The 13987-nt window shown below is 47.7% G+C and overlaps 1 long non-coding RNA gene across 5 annotated transcripts in view; it reads right to left on the reverse strand.

Moving 5' to 3' along the window:
• Window positions 1-13987, reverse strand: part of LOC118239485 — a 36764-nt gene that overhangs the window by 22016 nt on the left and 761 nt on the right. The gene's annotated exons all lie outside the window — the stretch shown is intronic.

Genomic DNA, 13987 nt, shown 5'->3' on the forward strand with positions numbered 1-13987 from the left:
GTAAGGCAAAGCACACCATCAAGAGGATAAAGCAGCAACCCACAGAATGGGAAAAGATTTTTTTTTTTACCAACTCAACACCCATAAAGGGCTTTTATCCAAAATATGTAAAGAACTCAGGAGACTAGATATCAGAAAACCAAATAATCCAATCTAAAAAATTGGAGACATATCTAAACAGAGAATTCTCACCAGAGGGATCTCAAATGGCTAAGAAGCACTTAAAGAAATGTTCAACATCTTTAGCCATCAGGGAAATGTAAATCAGAAGGACTCTGAGATGCCATCTTACACCTGTCAGAATGGCCAAGCTCGAAACCACAAGTGACAGCTCCTGCTGGAGAGGATGTGGAGCCAGGGGAACACTCCTCCATTGCTGATGGAAATGCAAACTTGTACAGCCACTATGGAAGTCAATGTGGTTGTTCCCCAGAAAAATGGGAATCTATTTACCTCAAGACCCAGTTATGCCACTCTGGGCATATATCCAAGAGATGCCCTATCCTACCCCAAGGACACTTGTTCAACTGTATTCATAGTGGCTTTATTCATAACAGTCAGAAACTGTGAAACAACCAAGGTGTCCCCTAACAAAGAATGGATAAAGAAAACGAGGTATATTTGCACAATGGAGTATTACTCAGAAGTTAGGGAAAATGACATCATGAAATTTTCCAGAAAAATTCATGGAACCAGAAAAAATCATCCTGAATGTGGTATTCCAGACCCAGAAAAACAGACGCGTACCCACTCATAAGTGGATATTAGCTGTAAAGTAAAGGACAGCCATGCTAGCATGCACAGTCCAAGTGAGGCTGAGTGCAAAGAGGGATCTGGGGGCAGCATAGATCTCTTTGGGAAGGGGAAATAGAACAGATCTTGTGGGTGGACTGGGTATGGTGGCAATGGGAAGATGATGGATCACGTGGGGCAGGAAAGTCTTGTGGAATATTATTTTTACTGTGCCAAGTTGTTTTACATTTGTTTATGCTGGGGTATATCACTTTAACTGCATAAAGGCGTGTTACATTTCTTTATGCTGCATTTGTTTAACAATGTAAGGATGTGTGCTTAATTATGTAAAGAAAGGCCGGAGAGATGGCTCAGCGGTTAAGAGCACTGACTGTTCTACCAGAGGTCCTGAGTTCAATTCCCAGCAACCACATGATGGCTCACAACCACCTTGAATGAGGTCTGGTGCCCTCTGGTGGAGTGCAGGCAGAAAACTGTGTACCTAATAGATAAATAAAAATCTTTTTTAAAAAATTATGTAAAGAAATGTTGCATTTCCTTCACCTCACCTAAGTAAGGCACCTGATTGGTCTAATAAAGATCTGAACAGCCAATAGCCAGGCAGGGGAGGGATAGATGAGGCTGGCAGGCAGAGAAAATAAATAGAAAGGAGAAGAGGGGAGAATGAGGGAGAAATGGAGGGACATGCCTGGGGCCAGAAGCCAGGCAGCTGCCAGCCAGACATGAGAAGCAATGAAACTAAGATATACAGAAAGATAAAAAGCCCTGAGGTAAAATGTAGATAAAGAGAAACAGGTTAATTTAAGTTAAAAGAGCTAGCCAGACAATCCTAAGATGGGCTGAGCATTCATAACTAATAAGAAGTGTCTGTATTATGATTTGGGAGCTGGTTGGTGGCCCAAAAGAAAAAGCCCGGTAAACGGAGGGATGGAGGGAGAGAGAACAGGAAGAGACAACTGGAAGGAGGGCATTTGGAGGGCAATGTGGAAACATAGTGCAGTGGAAACTTCCTGGAACCTCTGAGGGTGACCCTAGCAAGGACTCCAAGTAACGGAGGATACGGAACCTGAACCAGCCATCTCCAGTTACCTGACAAGGCTCCCAGAAGTGGGACCAGTAAACCAACTCAGCCACAAAATCTTTGGCCACACCTATCCTGCCTGCAAGGTATGCTGGGGTAATGGTGGCTCAGAGCTAATGGGAGTGGCCTAACTTGAGGCCCTGGTCACAAGAGGGAACCCATGCCTAACACTGCCTGGATGGCTGAGCACCAGAAGCTGAAAGGCTCAGAGACCAAACAAGATAAAAAAAAAGTCGATGGAAAGATTCCTAATGAAATTCGGCTATACTCACATCTCTGTGCCCAGTCTAATCATCATCAGAGAGGCTTCATCCAGTAGCTGATGGGAGCAGATGCAGAGACCCACACCCAAACACTGTGCCGAGTTTGGGGACTCCTATGGGTGAGGGCCAGAAGAGATTGCAGGAGACAGAGGGGTGAGGACAAGAGAACACAGCCCACAGAATCAACTAAGCAGGGCTCTCAGGGCTCCCAGAGACTGAAGTAGCTACAATGAGGCCTGCTTGGGTCTGCACTAACTTGGACCTCTGCATATAGGCTGTGGTTGTTTGGCTTGGGGTTTTGTAACATCCTAACAGTGGGAGTGAGGTTGTCTCTGACTATTGCCTGATCTTAGGACCCTTTTCCTCCTACTGGGTTGCCTCAACCTCCAGCCTTGAGAGGAGTGTTTGTGCCTGGTCTTATTGCATCTTGTTATGCCCTGTTTGGTTGATATCCCTGGGAGGCTGCTCTTTTCTAAGAGAAACAAAGGGCCAGTGAATCTGGGAGAGAAAAGAGGACTGGGAGGGAGAGAGGCTGCAGTTAGAGTGTATTGTATGAGAGAAGAATAAATAAAAATGTATTTAAAAGAAGAAGAAATCATTCTAAAGACTGTTGAAGCAAATTCCTTCCAAGCTGTGGGTGATGCAATCAGATGTGCTGAGGCAGGAGCATGGCTGTGTGTTCTGAGAAGACTAAGGAAGCAGATGCCTGGAGCAGAGTCACTGGCTATCTACACAATGAGGCCAGGAGAATGCTGGAAGTGTCCAACTGTTCTATTGCAGTTCCTTCTGAGTTGAAACATTCTCTCCTAGAGGGACAGGGACACCACTGACACTCAGGAGTAACACAAGGTCATGTGTCTGGGAGAACAGAAGTTGGAAGAGGGGCTGGCGAGATGGCTCAGCAGGGAAGAGCACTGGCTGCTCTTCCAGAGCACAGGGGTTTGATTCCCAGCTTCCAGGTGTCTGTAACGCCAGTTCCAGAGGATTCAAGCCCTTCCCTCCCCTCAGCGGGCACTGCACACACATGGTGCAGATACATACATGAACACCCATGTATGTAAAATAAAATAATTTTATATAAAGAAACTCTGACAACTCTCTAGGATTTCTCTGCAGATGTATGACAAGGAGTAACATGTCCTGGGGGAGCACACTGACCATCCAGCTGTGGAGAGAATTCTTTGACTTTCTAGCTGCCTGGAAGCTGTGCAGAGAGCTCCAGGGAGGAAGTTCCATGAGTTGTTACCTGTGTTGGGGTGGGCTTTTCAGTGATGCCCTGTGGGCAGTCAGTTATTCCTGTCCCTGTGAGTAACCCCTCTCCCACACACATGTTGGTGACCCCAATAAAACCCACTGGCTCACCAATATGGGCATTGATGCAATGGTTACTTTGTCAGCTATGAGTTCCCTAACTGAGATGAATGGGTGTGTGTGTGTGTGTGTGTGTGTGTGTGTGTGTGTGTGTGTGTGTCTTTCCAGGGACACTCTGTCACACAACACAGACTTGTCCTCACAGTGTGACAGGAGTTAGAACAGTTGAGCAGAGGGAACAGAGGCACAATTCCTCTTCTAACAGGATCTGCTGGAGGGAACTGTAGCAGGGGAGGAGCCAGGCAGACAGTGGGGACCTGGGGAAAGCAGTGTCCTGCTCCTGATGCACACTCCAGTGTCCCCTGTGAGGTCACCAGGATGGGAAGTGAGGCATTCTGGGTCCTCTCTGCAGATGACATCACAGTTCTTCCTCCTGGACTAACTGTGGGTGTGACAGGGAGAGGCTGGAGCAGCAGGCAGTACTGCAGACTGTCCTGGAGGAAGTATGCCACCATGCCTGGTTGATATTGTTTAATTATATGCATATATGGACCTGTGTGGTTGTGTCCCTGAGAATGCATGGACATGGAGGACAGAACTAGCATCACAGACCATTGTGAGTCACCTGACTGCAGACACTGAATTCTTGCTCTTAAGCAGAGTGGACTCTCTGGCCACCAGGATTTTATTTTGTTGTGTATGATGTAGGGGTACACACATTCTATGGCATGTGTGTGGAGGTCAGAGAACAACGTGTGGTAGTTGGCTCTCTCCTTCCCACAGGTGGGTTCCATGGATGACTCTCAAGGGGTCAGGCCTGTGCAGCAAGTGTGTTAGCTGAAAAAGTGGAAAGAGGACAGCAATGGCTCTGGCCCTCATCAGAGTTCTCTCTCCCAGGGACTCCCTGAAGGAATCCTCCCACAGCTTCCCTAGGATAGAGATGTCACCTCAGAACAAGGCCCTTAGAATATCCAAGGTCCATCCAAGTCCACGTGACACAGAGAAAGGGAAGCTATGTGATGGGGAATGTACTTTGTATCTTTATCTTATTGATTGTTAAATAAAATACTGTTTGGCCAATGAGAGAGCAAGTTAGAAGGGGCTAGGAGTCAAATAGGATTCTGGGAAATGTAGTAGAGAAGTGTGATCCAGGCAGGAGGTGACATAGCAAGGAGACTCATATTTAAGCGAAGGAGAAACAGGAAGCGTCTCTTTTTCCCCTCCGCTCCTGCTCCAGTGGCAAGGTATGATCCCAGCAAGGAGGGACACCAATAAGGTGTCTGATAAGATAAGTCTTATAAAATATATAGGTTTATGATAGTTAAGACTGAGTTAGCAGATGAGAAGTCGTAGTCATTGGCCAAGCAGTTTTGAACCTAATACAAGTTTCTGTGTATTCATTTGGGCCTAACTCTGGCGGTGGGGCTCAGCGGCTTTTGGTGGAAAGATTTATCGTAACAGCTATGGAGAGCCAGATGAGCTTCTGACTTGTACATAGTTGGCTCCTCTTGCCCTTGGAAAGGCTTTTTAGTTACAGCACAAACAGATGAACAACAAACAGTCATGGCTGGCCATGGGTAACGCACACCTTCAATACCAGCACTCAGGAGGAAGAGGCAAGTGGATCTCTGTGAGTTCTAGTCCAACTTGGTCTACAAAGTGAATTCTAGGACAGCCAAAAATACAAAGTGAGACCCTGTCTCAATCAAAAGAAAATAATAGTCCTGATCTTAGGGAATGGGATACTTGAAATAAAACCTGGAAGGAAGGGCAGGATCCCAAACAACTGACAACTTGAGGGTCTCAGCATGGTCAACACCTCCAACCCCTGCCAGAGCTCACCCACAGCACTTTAGTACAAACTCAGAGTAACCTGGCCCACTCCCAACCTCAAAGGGACTGCTTTCATTAGGTCAGGTTACAGCATGGCATTGAGGTAAGAGAAGAAAGATCCTCCCACTTCGGACAGCCTAAGCCAGGCTCTGCCCTCCTGGTGTCCCCCCTCATTGGGGGACTCCCCAGGTTGGCCAGCTCCAGAGACCCTGCTCCTGTCACATCAAAGAAGACTTGTCCCACTGGAGTGTTGCACACAAGATTTCTTCTTTGGCACAGAGAGTACCCAAAAGAGAAGAGCTTCAGTGGGTACACACAGGTTTTGGGGTGCACATGGGGCTCCCCATAATCTGCTGGTGACATCACTCATTCACTAAGCATTCAAGGCACCCTTAGCTTCCCTCCTGCTTGACCTTAAATTCCTTTTCTTCCCTCCACTGTCCTTTCTGGATGACTGGTGCCATTGTGGATGCAGTAAAGACACAGAAACTCTGAGCCCCTGCAGACGTCCATGGAGGGGCCAAAAATACCGGAGCTTCTCAGAGTCTGTAGATCCTGAAGTGACTGCCAGGGTGAGGATCACAGACTCCATGACTCTGTGAAAGATCAAAGTGAAAGTCCTGGGTGGGTCAGCTAGGGTTGCAGGCTGTGGGCATGGTCATCGAGCACCTTCAAGCGGTTCTCACCGCTTAGGCAGCAGCTGTGAGCTTTGCACACAGTGGGTCAGCAGGTTCCAAAGTCTGAGATGGTCCCTGCACCATCCCTGCTTCATCGATAACCCTGTAACCCAGGGAAACCCTGACCCTGTCAAATGCCACCCAGGGCTCAGGTTCTGAAAAATCCATGCAGGGCTCAGGGTTAGTGGTAGAGGGAGCAGCTGCAGCTGACAGGAACCAATGGAGGAAAGAGACTCAACTGCAGGCATTGAAGGAGGAGGCTGATGTTGGCCCAAGTGTGACAGATCCAGGGAACCAACCACAGATCCATTCTGTGATTCAGAAAATACTGAGTAAAGTCCTCAGCCTGTTTATGGATTGACAGAGAGAGTAGAACCTTACACCATAGGGTGTGGTGATACTTTGTTAATGACCTAACAAATAAAGCTTGTCTGAAAATCAGAGTGCAGAACTAAGCCACTAGTTAGCCACAGAGCCCAGGCAGTGGGGACACACACCTTTAATCACAACACTCGGGAAACAAAGGCAGACAGATCTCTGTGAGTTCAAGGACACCCTGGGCTACATGAAATTGAATCTGTCTATAGAGAAACAGAGCTCACACAAAGGTGATCCCAGCACTTGGGATGACATGCCTTTAATCCCAGCTCTAGAGAGATGGAGACAGGAGGATATTGCTGGGCAGAAAAAGGAATATAAGGTGGAAGGAGACAGGAAGTCTGAGGATGCAGTGTGAGGATGCAGTGTGAGGGTGCAGTGTGAGGGTGCAGTGTGAGGATGCAGTGTGAGGATGGAGTATGAGGGTGCAGTGTGAGGGCGCAGTGTGAGAATGCAGTGTGAGGGTGCAGTCTGTGGGTGCAGTGTGAGGGTGCAGTGTGAGGATGCAGTCTGAGGGTGCAGTCTGAGGGTGCAGTCTGAGGATGCAGTGTGAGGATGCAGTGTGAGGATGCAGTGTGAGGGTGCAGTGTAAGGATGCAGTGTGAGGGTGCAGTGTAAGGATGCACTGTGTGGGTGCAATATGAGGATGCAGTCTGAGAATGCAGTGTGAGGGTGCAGTATGAGGGTGCAGTCTGAGGGTGCAGTGTGAGGGTGAAGTGTGAGGGTGCAATGTGAGGATGCAGTCTGAGGGTGCAGTGTGAGGATGCAGTGTGAGGATGCAGTGTGAGGGTGCAGTGTGAGGATGCAGTGTGAGGGTTCAGTGTAAGGATGCACTGTGTGGGTGCAGTATAAGGATGCAGTGTGAGGATGCAGTGTGAGGATGCAGTGTAAGGATGCACTGTGTGGGTGCAGTGTGAGGATGCAGTGTGAGGGTGCAGTGTGAGGATGCAGTCTGGGGATGCAGTGTGAGGATGCAGTCTGAGGATGCAGTGTGAGGGTGCAGTGTGAGGATGCAGTGTGAGGGTGCAGTCTGAGGGTGCAGTCTGAGGGTGCAGTCTGAGGATGCAGTGTGAGGATGCAGTGTGAGGGTGCAGTCTGAGGGTGCAGTCTGAGGATGCAGTGTGAGGGTGCAGTGTGAGGATGCAGTCTGAGGGTGCAGTCTGAGGGTGCAGTCTGAGGGTGCAGTCTGAGGATGCAGTGTGAGGGTGCAGTGTGAGGATGCAGTGTGAGGGTGCAGTCTGAGGGTGCAGTCTGAGGGTGCAGTCTGAGGATGCAGTGTGAGGATGCAGTGTGAGGGTGCAGTCTGAGGGTGCAGTCTGAGGATGCAGTGTGAGGGTGCAGTGTGAGGGTGCAGTGTGAGGATGCAGTCTGAGGGTGCAGTCTGAGGGTGCAGTCTGAGGATGCAGTGTGAGGGTGCAGTGTGAGGATGCAGTCTGAGGGTGCAGTCTGAGGGTGCAGTCTGAGGATGCAGTGTGAGGATGCAGTGTGAGGATGCAGTGTGAGGGTGCAGTGTAAGGATGCAGTGTGAGGGTGCAGTGTAAGGATGCACTGTGTGGGTGCAATATGAGGATGCAGTCTGAGAATGCAGTGTGAGGGTGCAGTATGAGGGTGCAGTCTGAGGGTGCAGTGTGAGGGTGAAGTGTGAGGGTGCAATGTGAGGATGCAGTCTGAGGGTGCAGTGTGAGGATGCAGTGTGAGGATGCAGTGTGAGGGTGCAGTGTGAGGATGCAGTGTGAGGGTTCAGTGTAAGGATGCACTGTGTGGGTGCAGTATAAGGATGCAGTGTGAGGATGCAGTGTGAGGATGCAGTGTAAGGATGCACTGTGTGGGTGCAGTGTGAGGATGCAGTGTGAGGGTGCAGTGTGAGGATGCAGTCTGGGGATGCAGTGTGAGGATGCAGTCTGAGGATGCAGTGTGAGGGTGCAGTGTGAGGATGCAGTGTGAGGGTGCAGTCTGAGGGTGCAGTCTGAGGGTGCAGTCTGAGGATGCAGTGTGAGGATGCAGTGTGAGGGTGCAGTGTGAGGGTGCAGTCTGAGGGTGCAGTCTGAGGGTGCAGTCTGAGGATGCAGTGTGAGGATGCAGTGTGAGAGTGCAGTGTGAAGGTGCAGTGTGAAGGTGCAGTGTGAGGTTTTGTAGATAGAGCATTCATTCTGAGGACTCATGGAGACAGGATGGCCCATTTGGTCTGAGGTAGAGGTAAGAGGTAGTGACTGGCTGTTTTTGCTTCTCTAATCTTTCAGTTTTAATCCCCTAATATCTGCCACTGTGTATTTATTATTAAGACCTATTAGATCATGTGCTACAATAGGGAGCTGTCAGAGAAGATCACATCCTATCATCTGTGCCATCGTCACTGCAGGTGGCAATCTTGGTTTCAGTGAGGTGAGCCAGGCACAGGAGGCATGGGGAGCAGGAGGAGGTGGCTTGGTCCCAGAGCCAGGGTCCAGGTTCCCCCTGTCAGTGTGCAGATCTGCATTTCTCCTAGGTTGGCCTTGGGGATTGTGTTATGGGTTCTTCACTCCTAGAACTGGGGACAGGCTGGGCACAGTGCTGGAGGGGATAGTGATTTCCTGTCTCAGGGAATTAAGACTTGTAAAATTCCCAGATTTAAGTAAATTGGTGCATACATCGATTGATTGATTGATCAATCGATCAATCGATCTATTGACTGATTGATTGCTTTACTATGACAGAGTCTCTCTATGTAGCCATATCTGTCCTGAATCTCTCTGTAGACCAAGATCACCATGAACCTACAGAGATCCACCTGCCTCTGCCTCCTGAGTGCTGGGATTTAAGCCAGCACCAACATCTACTTTGCACACTATGCTAAAGAGAGCAAATGTGCTGAGTCTGCAGACCTTCAGGATCATTAACTGCACTCTCAGGTTTTGGTTGTCATGAGTAGCAGGGTTGTTTTTCTCTCAGCACCTGGCTTTCCCCAGACCACGGGTTCAGGATAATTTTCTTTATCGCCAGGTTTTATCAAGTTCTCCTGTAATGTGATACACCCAGAAATGAGCTCCCTGCCCACCTTTCCCATCTGCTGGGCCAGGCTTCCCTGAGGGAATCTACTCTGCATGTGCTCACATCCAGACCACACGCTGGGCAGATTTGATACTAGTGGTCACATGGCCAGAAAGGGTACACACAGGTCCTGCTATAGACTCAGATGCCAACACTAACTTCACCGGCATCTTCAGACTAGGGAAGTTTTGGTTCATCAAAGGCTCTGGGCTTTCATCAGATGGAAGAAACAAACGTGTAGAGAATGATGAGTGTTTATAAGGTTTTCAAAGGAGCTGTGCTGTGTGCCCAAGGCTTTTCTAGAACTTGGCTTTCTGTGTTCTTACAGTAACACCCTCCACACCATGGGGACTGTACTCATGGGGAATTTGATTTAGCAGACTTAAACATTTGGTATTTTATTTTAGGCTGTGACTTTGGAATTTTATGATTTGGAGAGGTTGGTCTTGAGAGATTCCAATATTCGAGTCTCTAGTATTCAGGAATGGGACTTGGGATTATGAGTGTAGCATCCCACAAGGTGCTCACCCAGCCTGGGGCTCAGCTTGCAGACACTTTATGGTAAAGCACATGAGAGGACACAGGACAGACTTATGACACCCCAGTGGTGGAGATGGGACTTGGGTCACAGCAGTCAGAGAATGGAGGGATAGGTGTTCACTGAGGACAGTTCTCCAGGAGGGCATTTGGTTTTCTTCCTCCATATCTCATCCCAGTGTTTCCTCAGCCTTTCCTGGGTCACCATCACAGTCACAATTCTCTAGTGTAACAGAACTTAAAGACTGAATCTATCTAGATATGTATCCATCTGTGCATCTATGTATCCCTCTGTGCATCTATGTATCTGTCTGTGCATCTATGTATCTATCTATAGAAAGGGGATTAATTAGAATAATTTACAGTCTGTGGTCCAGCTAATCCAACAATGTCTGACTATAAATAAAAAGTCCAAAAATCAAGTAGTTGCTCAGTCAGTCCACCAGGCTGGTTGTCTCAGCTGGCCTTTAGTATGCACTAGAATCCTGAGGAAGTCGGCTCTAATGCCAGGGAAGGAATAGACTTGCTAGTGAAGTGTGATCAAGCAAGTCAAGAGAAAACCTTCCTTCTTTCACGTCCTTGTATGGACTTCCAGCAGGTGTGGCCCAGATTAGAGATGGGTTTTTCCAGCTCAAAAGATCTGAATTAATGATGTGTCTTCCTACCACAAAGATCCAGATCAGAAACTGACCTTCTGCCTTCAAATTAAGCAAACGTCCCTCACAGGGGTGTCCTCCATTTTTCAGTGTTAGTTAATTTCAGATATGCTCAGGTTGACAACCAAGAATAGATGTCCTATTCTGTTTCAGAGTTCTGGAAACTTCCCTGGTCCCAAGCTTTTCAGGTCCTTTTGGTCCTCATGGCTCTGCCTCCTCCCTACCCTCTTACAACAGGTTTTCTTCTCACAGGTGGAAAAGGACAGAAAGTTCTATCGGGCTGAAGGTTTGACAAGGGCAGCACAGCCTCAGACCCAAGACCCTTGGAGTTGTATAGATAGGGGCCTGTGACCTCTCAGACAGACATGATCCCCCTTTAGCTTTATCCTATGTGGGCTTAGAGCAGTCCTGTTTCTTCTTCCCCAGGTGGGGCTCTTGCCCTAGACGCTAATAATTCTCTTTGATCTTGAAAAGACAGATCATAGAAGGGCTGAAGTGGGAGGGAGGATGAGGACGGGGACGTCACTAGCTACAGGAACCTTCTGGATGTTGGGGATGTTGTGATCTCTTACAATTATCATTCAAGTGTTGACTGGAGTGTATCTTGTTCAGCAGCGATTAAAAACCAACACAGGGCTCAAGTGCAAAGATGAGCACATTCAGTGTCTTCTTCCTGGAATGAGGTTGTGATCCACCGTGCACAGTATGTCCATAAAATGAAATCTTCCTGTATATTTAACTTTATACTGTTTTGCTAATGCTCATTTCAGCACAGTCTATTTCAGTCATCAGTGCCTGTCTCATTCCAGCTCTGACTTCACTAATTGGTGGTTCAATGGTAACTAAACAGCCCTGTACCCTCATGCTGGGTGTCACACTCTACATGTGTAGGAGAGGGAGCCTTGGAGCACTTTTAAAATGTAGTTTTACTTTTATTTTTATTAGATGTCTGCATATGTGTATTTTTATTAGATGCATGTATATTTTATGTATGTATGCATGTGTGTATGCATGTATGCATGCAGTGATCCAGTGCCAGGATCACCTGAAACTGGATTCCCAGATGGTTGTGAAGCACCATGCGGTTGACGGGAACTAAACATGAATTCTCTTCAACAGAACAGGTGCTCATAACCTGTGAACCGTATCTCCAGCCCCTATTGGAATTTTACAGAAGGAAACCACACAACCTGGTTCATAGCAAGATAGCTGACAAGATGGCTAGCCATAGAAACTGGATGCAAAGGTTAGTGCAGAGCTTGAATGAGGGGTTCTGGGCACTGAAGGGTTGATGCCTGAGGAGACACAGAAGGGCTGGGCAGGAGGTGACAGAAGAAAGCAGAGATCCTAATGCAGTGGAGAACTCCTGTTTGAGGGTGCTGTCTACAGATCTCAGGGACACATCTGCAGAGCCCTGCAGGGCATCCACATTCCACACTGAATACTGTGATGGTTGAATGAGAATGGCCACACAGGCTCAGAGGTTCAGATACTTCAGCTCCAGATACCCCAGCTCTGTTTGGGAAGGATCAGAGGTGTGGCCTTGTTGGAGGAGGTGTTTCACTGGGCTGGGCATTGAGGTATTAAAAGATTCCCACTGGGGGAGGGAGCTAGGAGAACGAGAAGGGAAGAAGAGGAGGGATGCAGAGGACATGAGGGAGCAGAAAGGTTGAGTCAGGGGAAGAATAGAAGATAACAAGATTGGAGATACCATAATAGAGGGAGACATTTTAGGGTTACAGAGAAATCAGGCACTAGGGAAATGTCTAGAGATCTACACAGATGACACCAGCTAACAATCAAAGCAACAGAGGAGAGGCTACCTTAAATGTCCTCTCCTGATAATGAGATTGATGACTGACTTATATGCCACCCCATATCCCTCATCCAGCAGCTGGTGGAAGTATAAGCAGACACCCACAACTAATCACTGAACTGAACTGGAATCCAGTTGCAGAGAAGAATGAGTGATGGGCAAAGGGGTCCAGACCAAGCTTGTGAAACCCACAGAAACAGCTGACCTGAACAACGGGGAGCTCTTGGTCCCCAGACTGATAGCTGAGTTACCTACATGGGACTAATCCAGACCCCAGAGCATGGGTTTCAGTGAGGAAACCTCAGAAATCTACAGGACCTCTTGTAGTAGTTCAGTACTTATCCCTAGCATAGATGTGGACCTTGGGAGCCCAATCCACATAGAAGGATACTCTCTGAGCCAAGACACATGGGGGTGGGTCTAGGCCCTATCTCAAAGTATATGATAGACTCTTATGACCCCCTATGGAAGGCCTTACCCTCCCTAGGGAGCAGAAAGGATATGTAATAGGTAGGGTGCTAGTTGGGGGGGTAGGGGAGGAGGGGAGGGAGTGGGAACTGGGACTGACATGTAAAACAATCTTGTTTCTAATTCAAATTTTTAAAAATGAAAAAAAAAAACAAGTAGTTCCCTTTTCTAAAACTTACTATATTTTTGGCATATCATCTGCTGTGTAATCAATTATCATGCTTTTAGATTATTCTGTATGAACATATAACATTACATTTCCATTATTACCTCAAAAAAAAAAAATCCCCAGTGTCTCAGACACTTGTTCGTGGATAGAGATGTGAGCCTCAGCTGTTCCTGTCACCACTCCTTTCCTCTGCCATCATGGACTCAAACCCTCTGAAAAGTTAAGACTAAATTAAATGCTTCCTTTTATAAGTTGCTAGGGTCACAGTGTCTTATCCCAGCCATAGAAAAGTAACTAAGGCCAGGTGTGGTGACACAAACCTTTAAACGCAGGACATGGGATACAAAGGTAAGTGGAACTCTGTGAGTTCAAGGCCAACCAGGTCTACACAGTAAGTTCAGAATAGCCAGACCTGAGGAGACAAACCTTGTCTCAAAAACAAAACAAAACAAACAAACAAAAAAAAAAAAAACCCAAAACACTAGCAGAGACCCAAAGCCCAAAACAATTCCTCCTCTCCTCACCCTTCCTCTTCCTTCTTCTCTTCAGAAGTCAGACCCTGGACCTCCCAGTAGAAAAGTCACTTCCGGAAATACAATGGCAAAAGTGGGATGAAGGAGAGAGATGCTTCTCTTTAAAGTAGAGGCTCTGGCCTGCAAGCACCACACAGACTCCCACATACACCAGGCTCCTGTGTCCACCTGCAGGGGGCGCTCACACTGCCAAGCCTGATGCTCAGGAATCTCCCCTGTAAATAGAGACTCTGCTCTTCACTCAGGATCTGTCTATACAGCCTTGTGCTTACACTCAGACTCCTAGTGTTTCATCCCAGATAATCATCTGTGACTCCAGTTGGTTGTGTTTTACATGGATCATCATTCCATAGTCCTGAGATTGTCTGTGTGGACCTGGGTCATTGTCTCAGCACAGTGGACCCCTTCTCCACTGGGAAGAGAAACCCATGGAGACCAAATACACCAGGTCATTGATCCTGTCTACACTCCACATTTCCATGTGT

Source organism: Cricetulus griseus (assembly GCF_003668045.3).
Source record: "Cricetulus griseus strain 17A/GY chromosome 1 unlocalized genomic scaffold, alternate assembly CriGri-PICRH-1.0 chr1_0, whole genome shotgun sequence".
Taxonomy (NCBI): domain Eukaryota; kingdom Metazoa; phylum Chordata; class Mammalia; order Rodentia; family Cricetidae; genus Cricetulus; species Cricetulus griseus.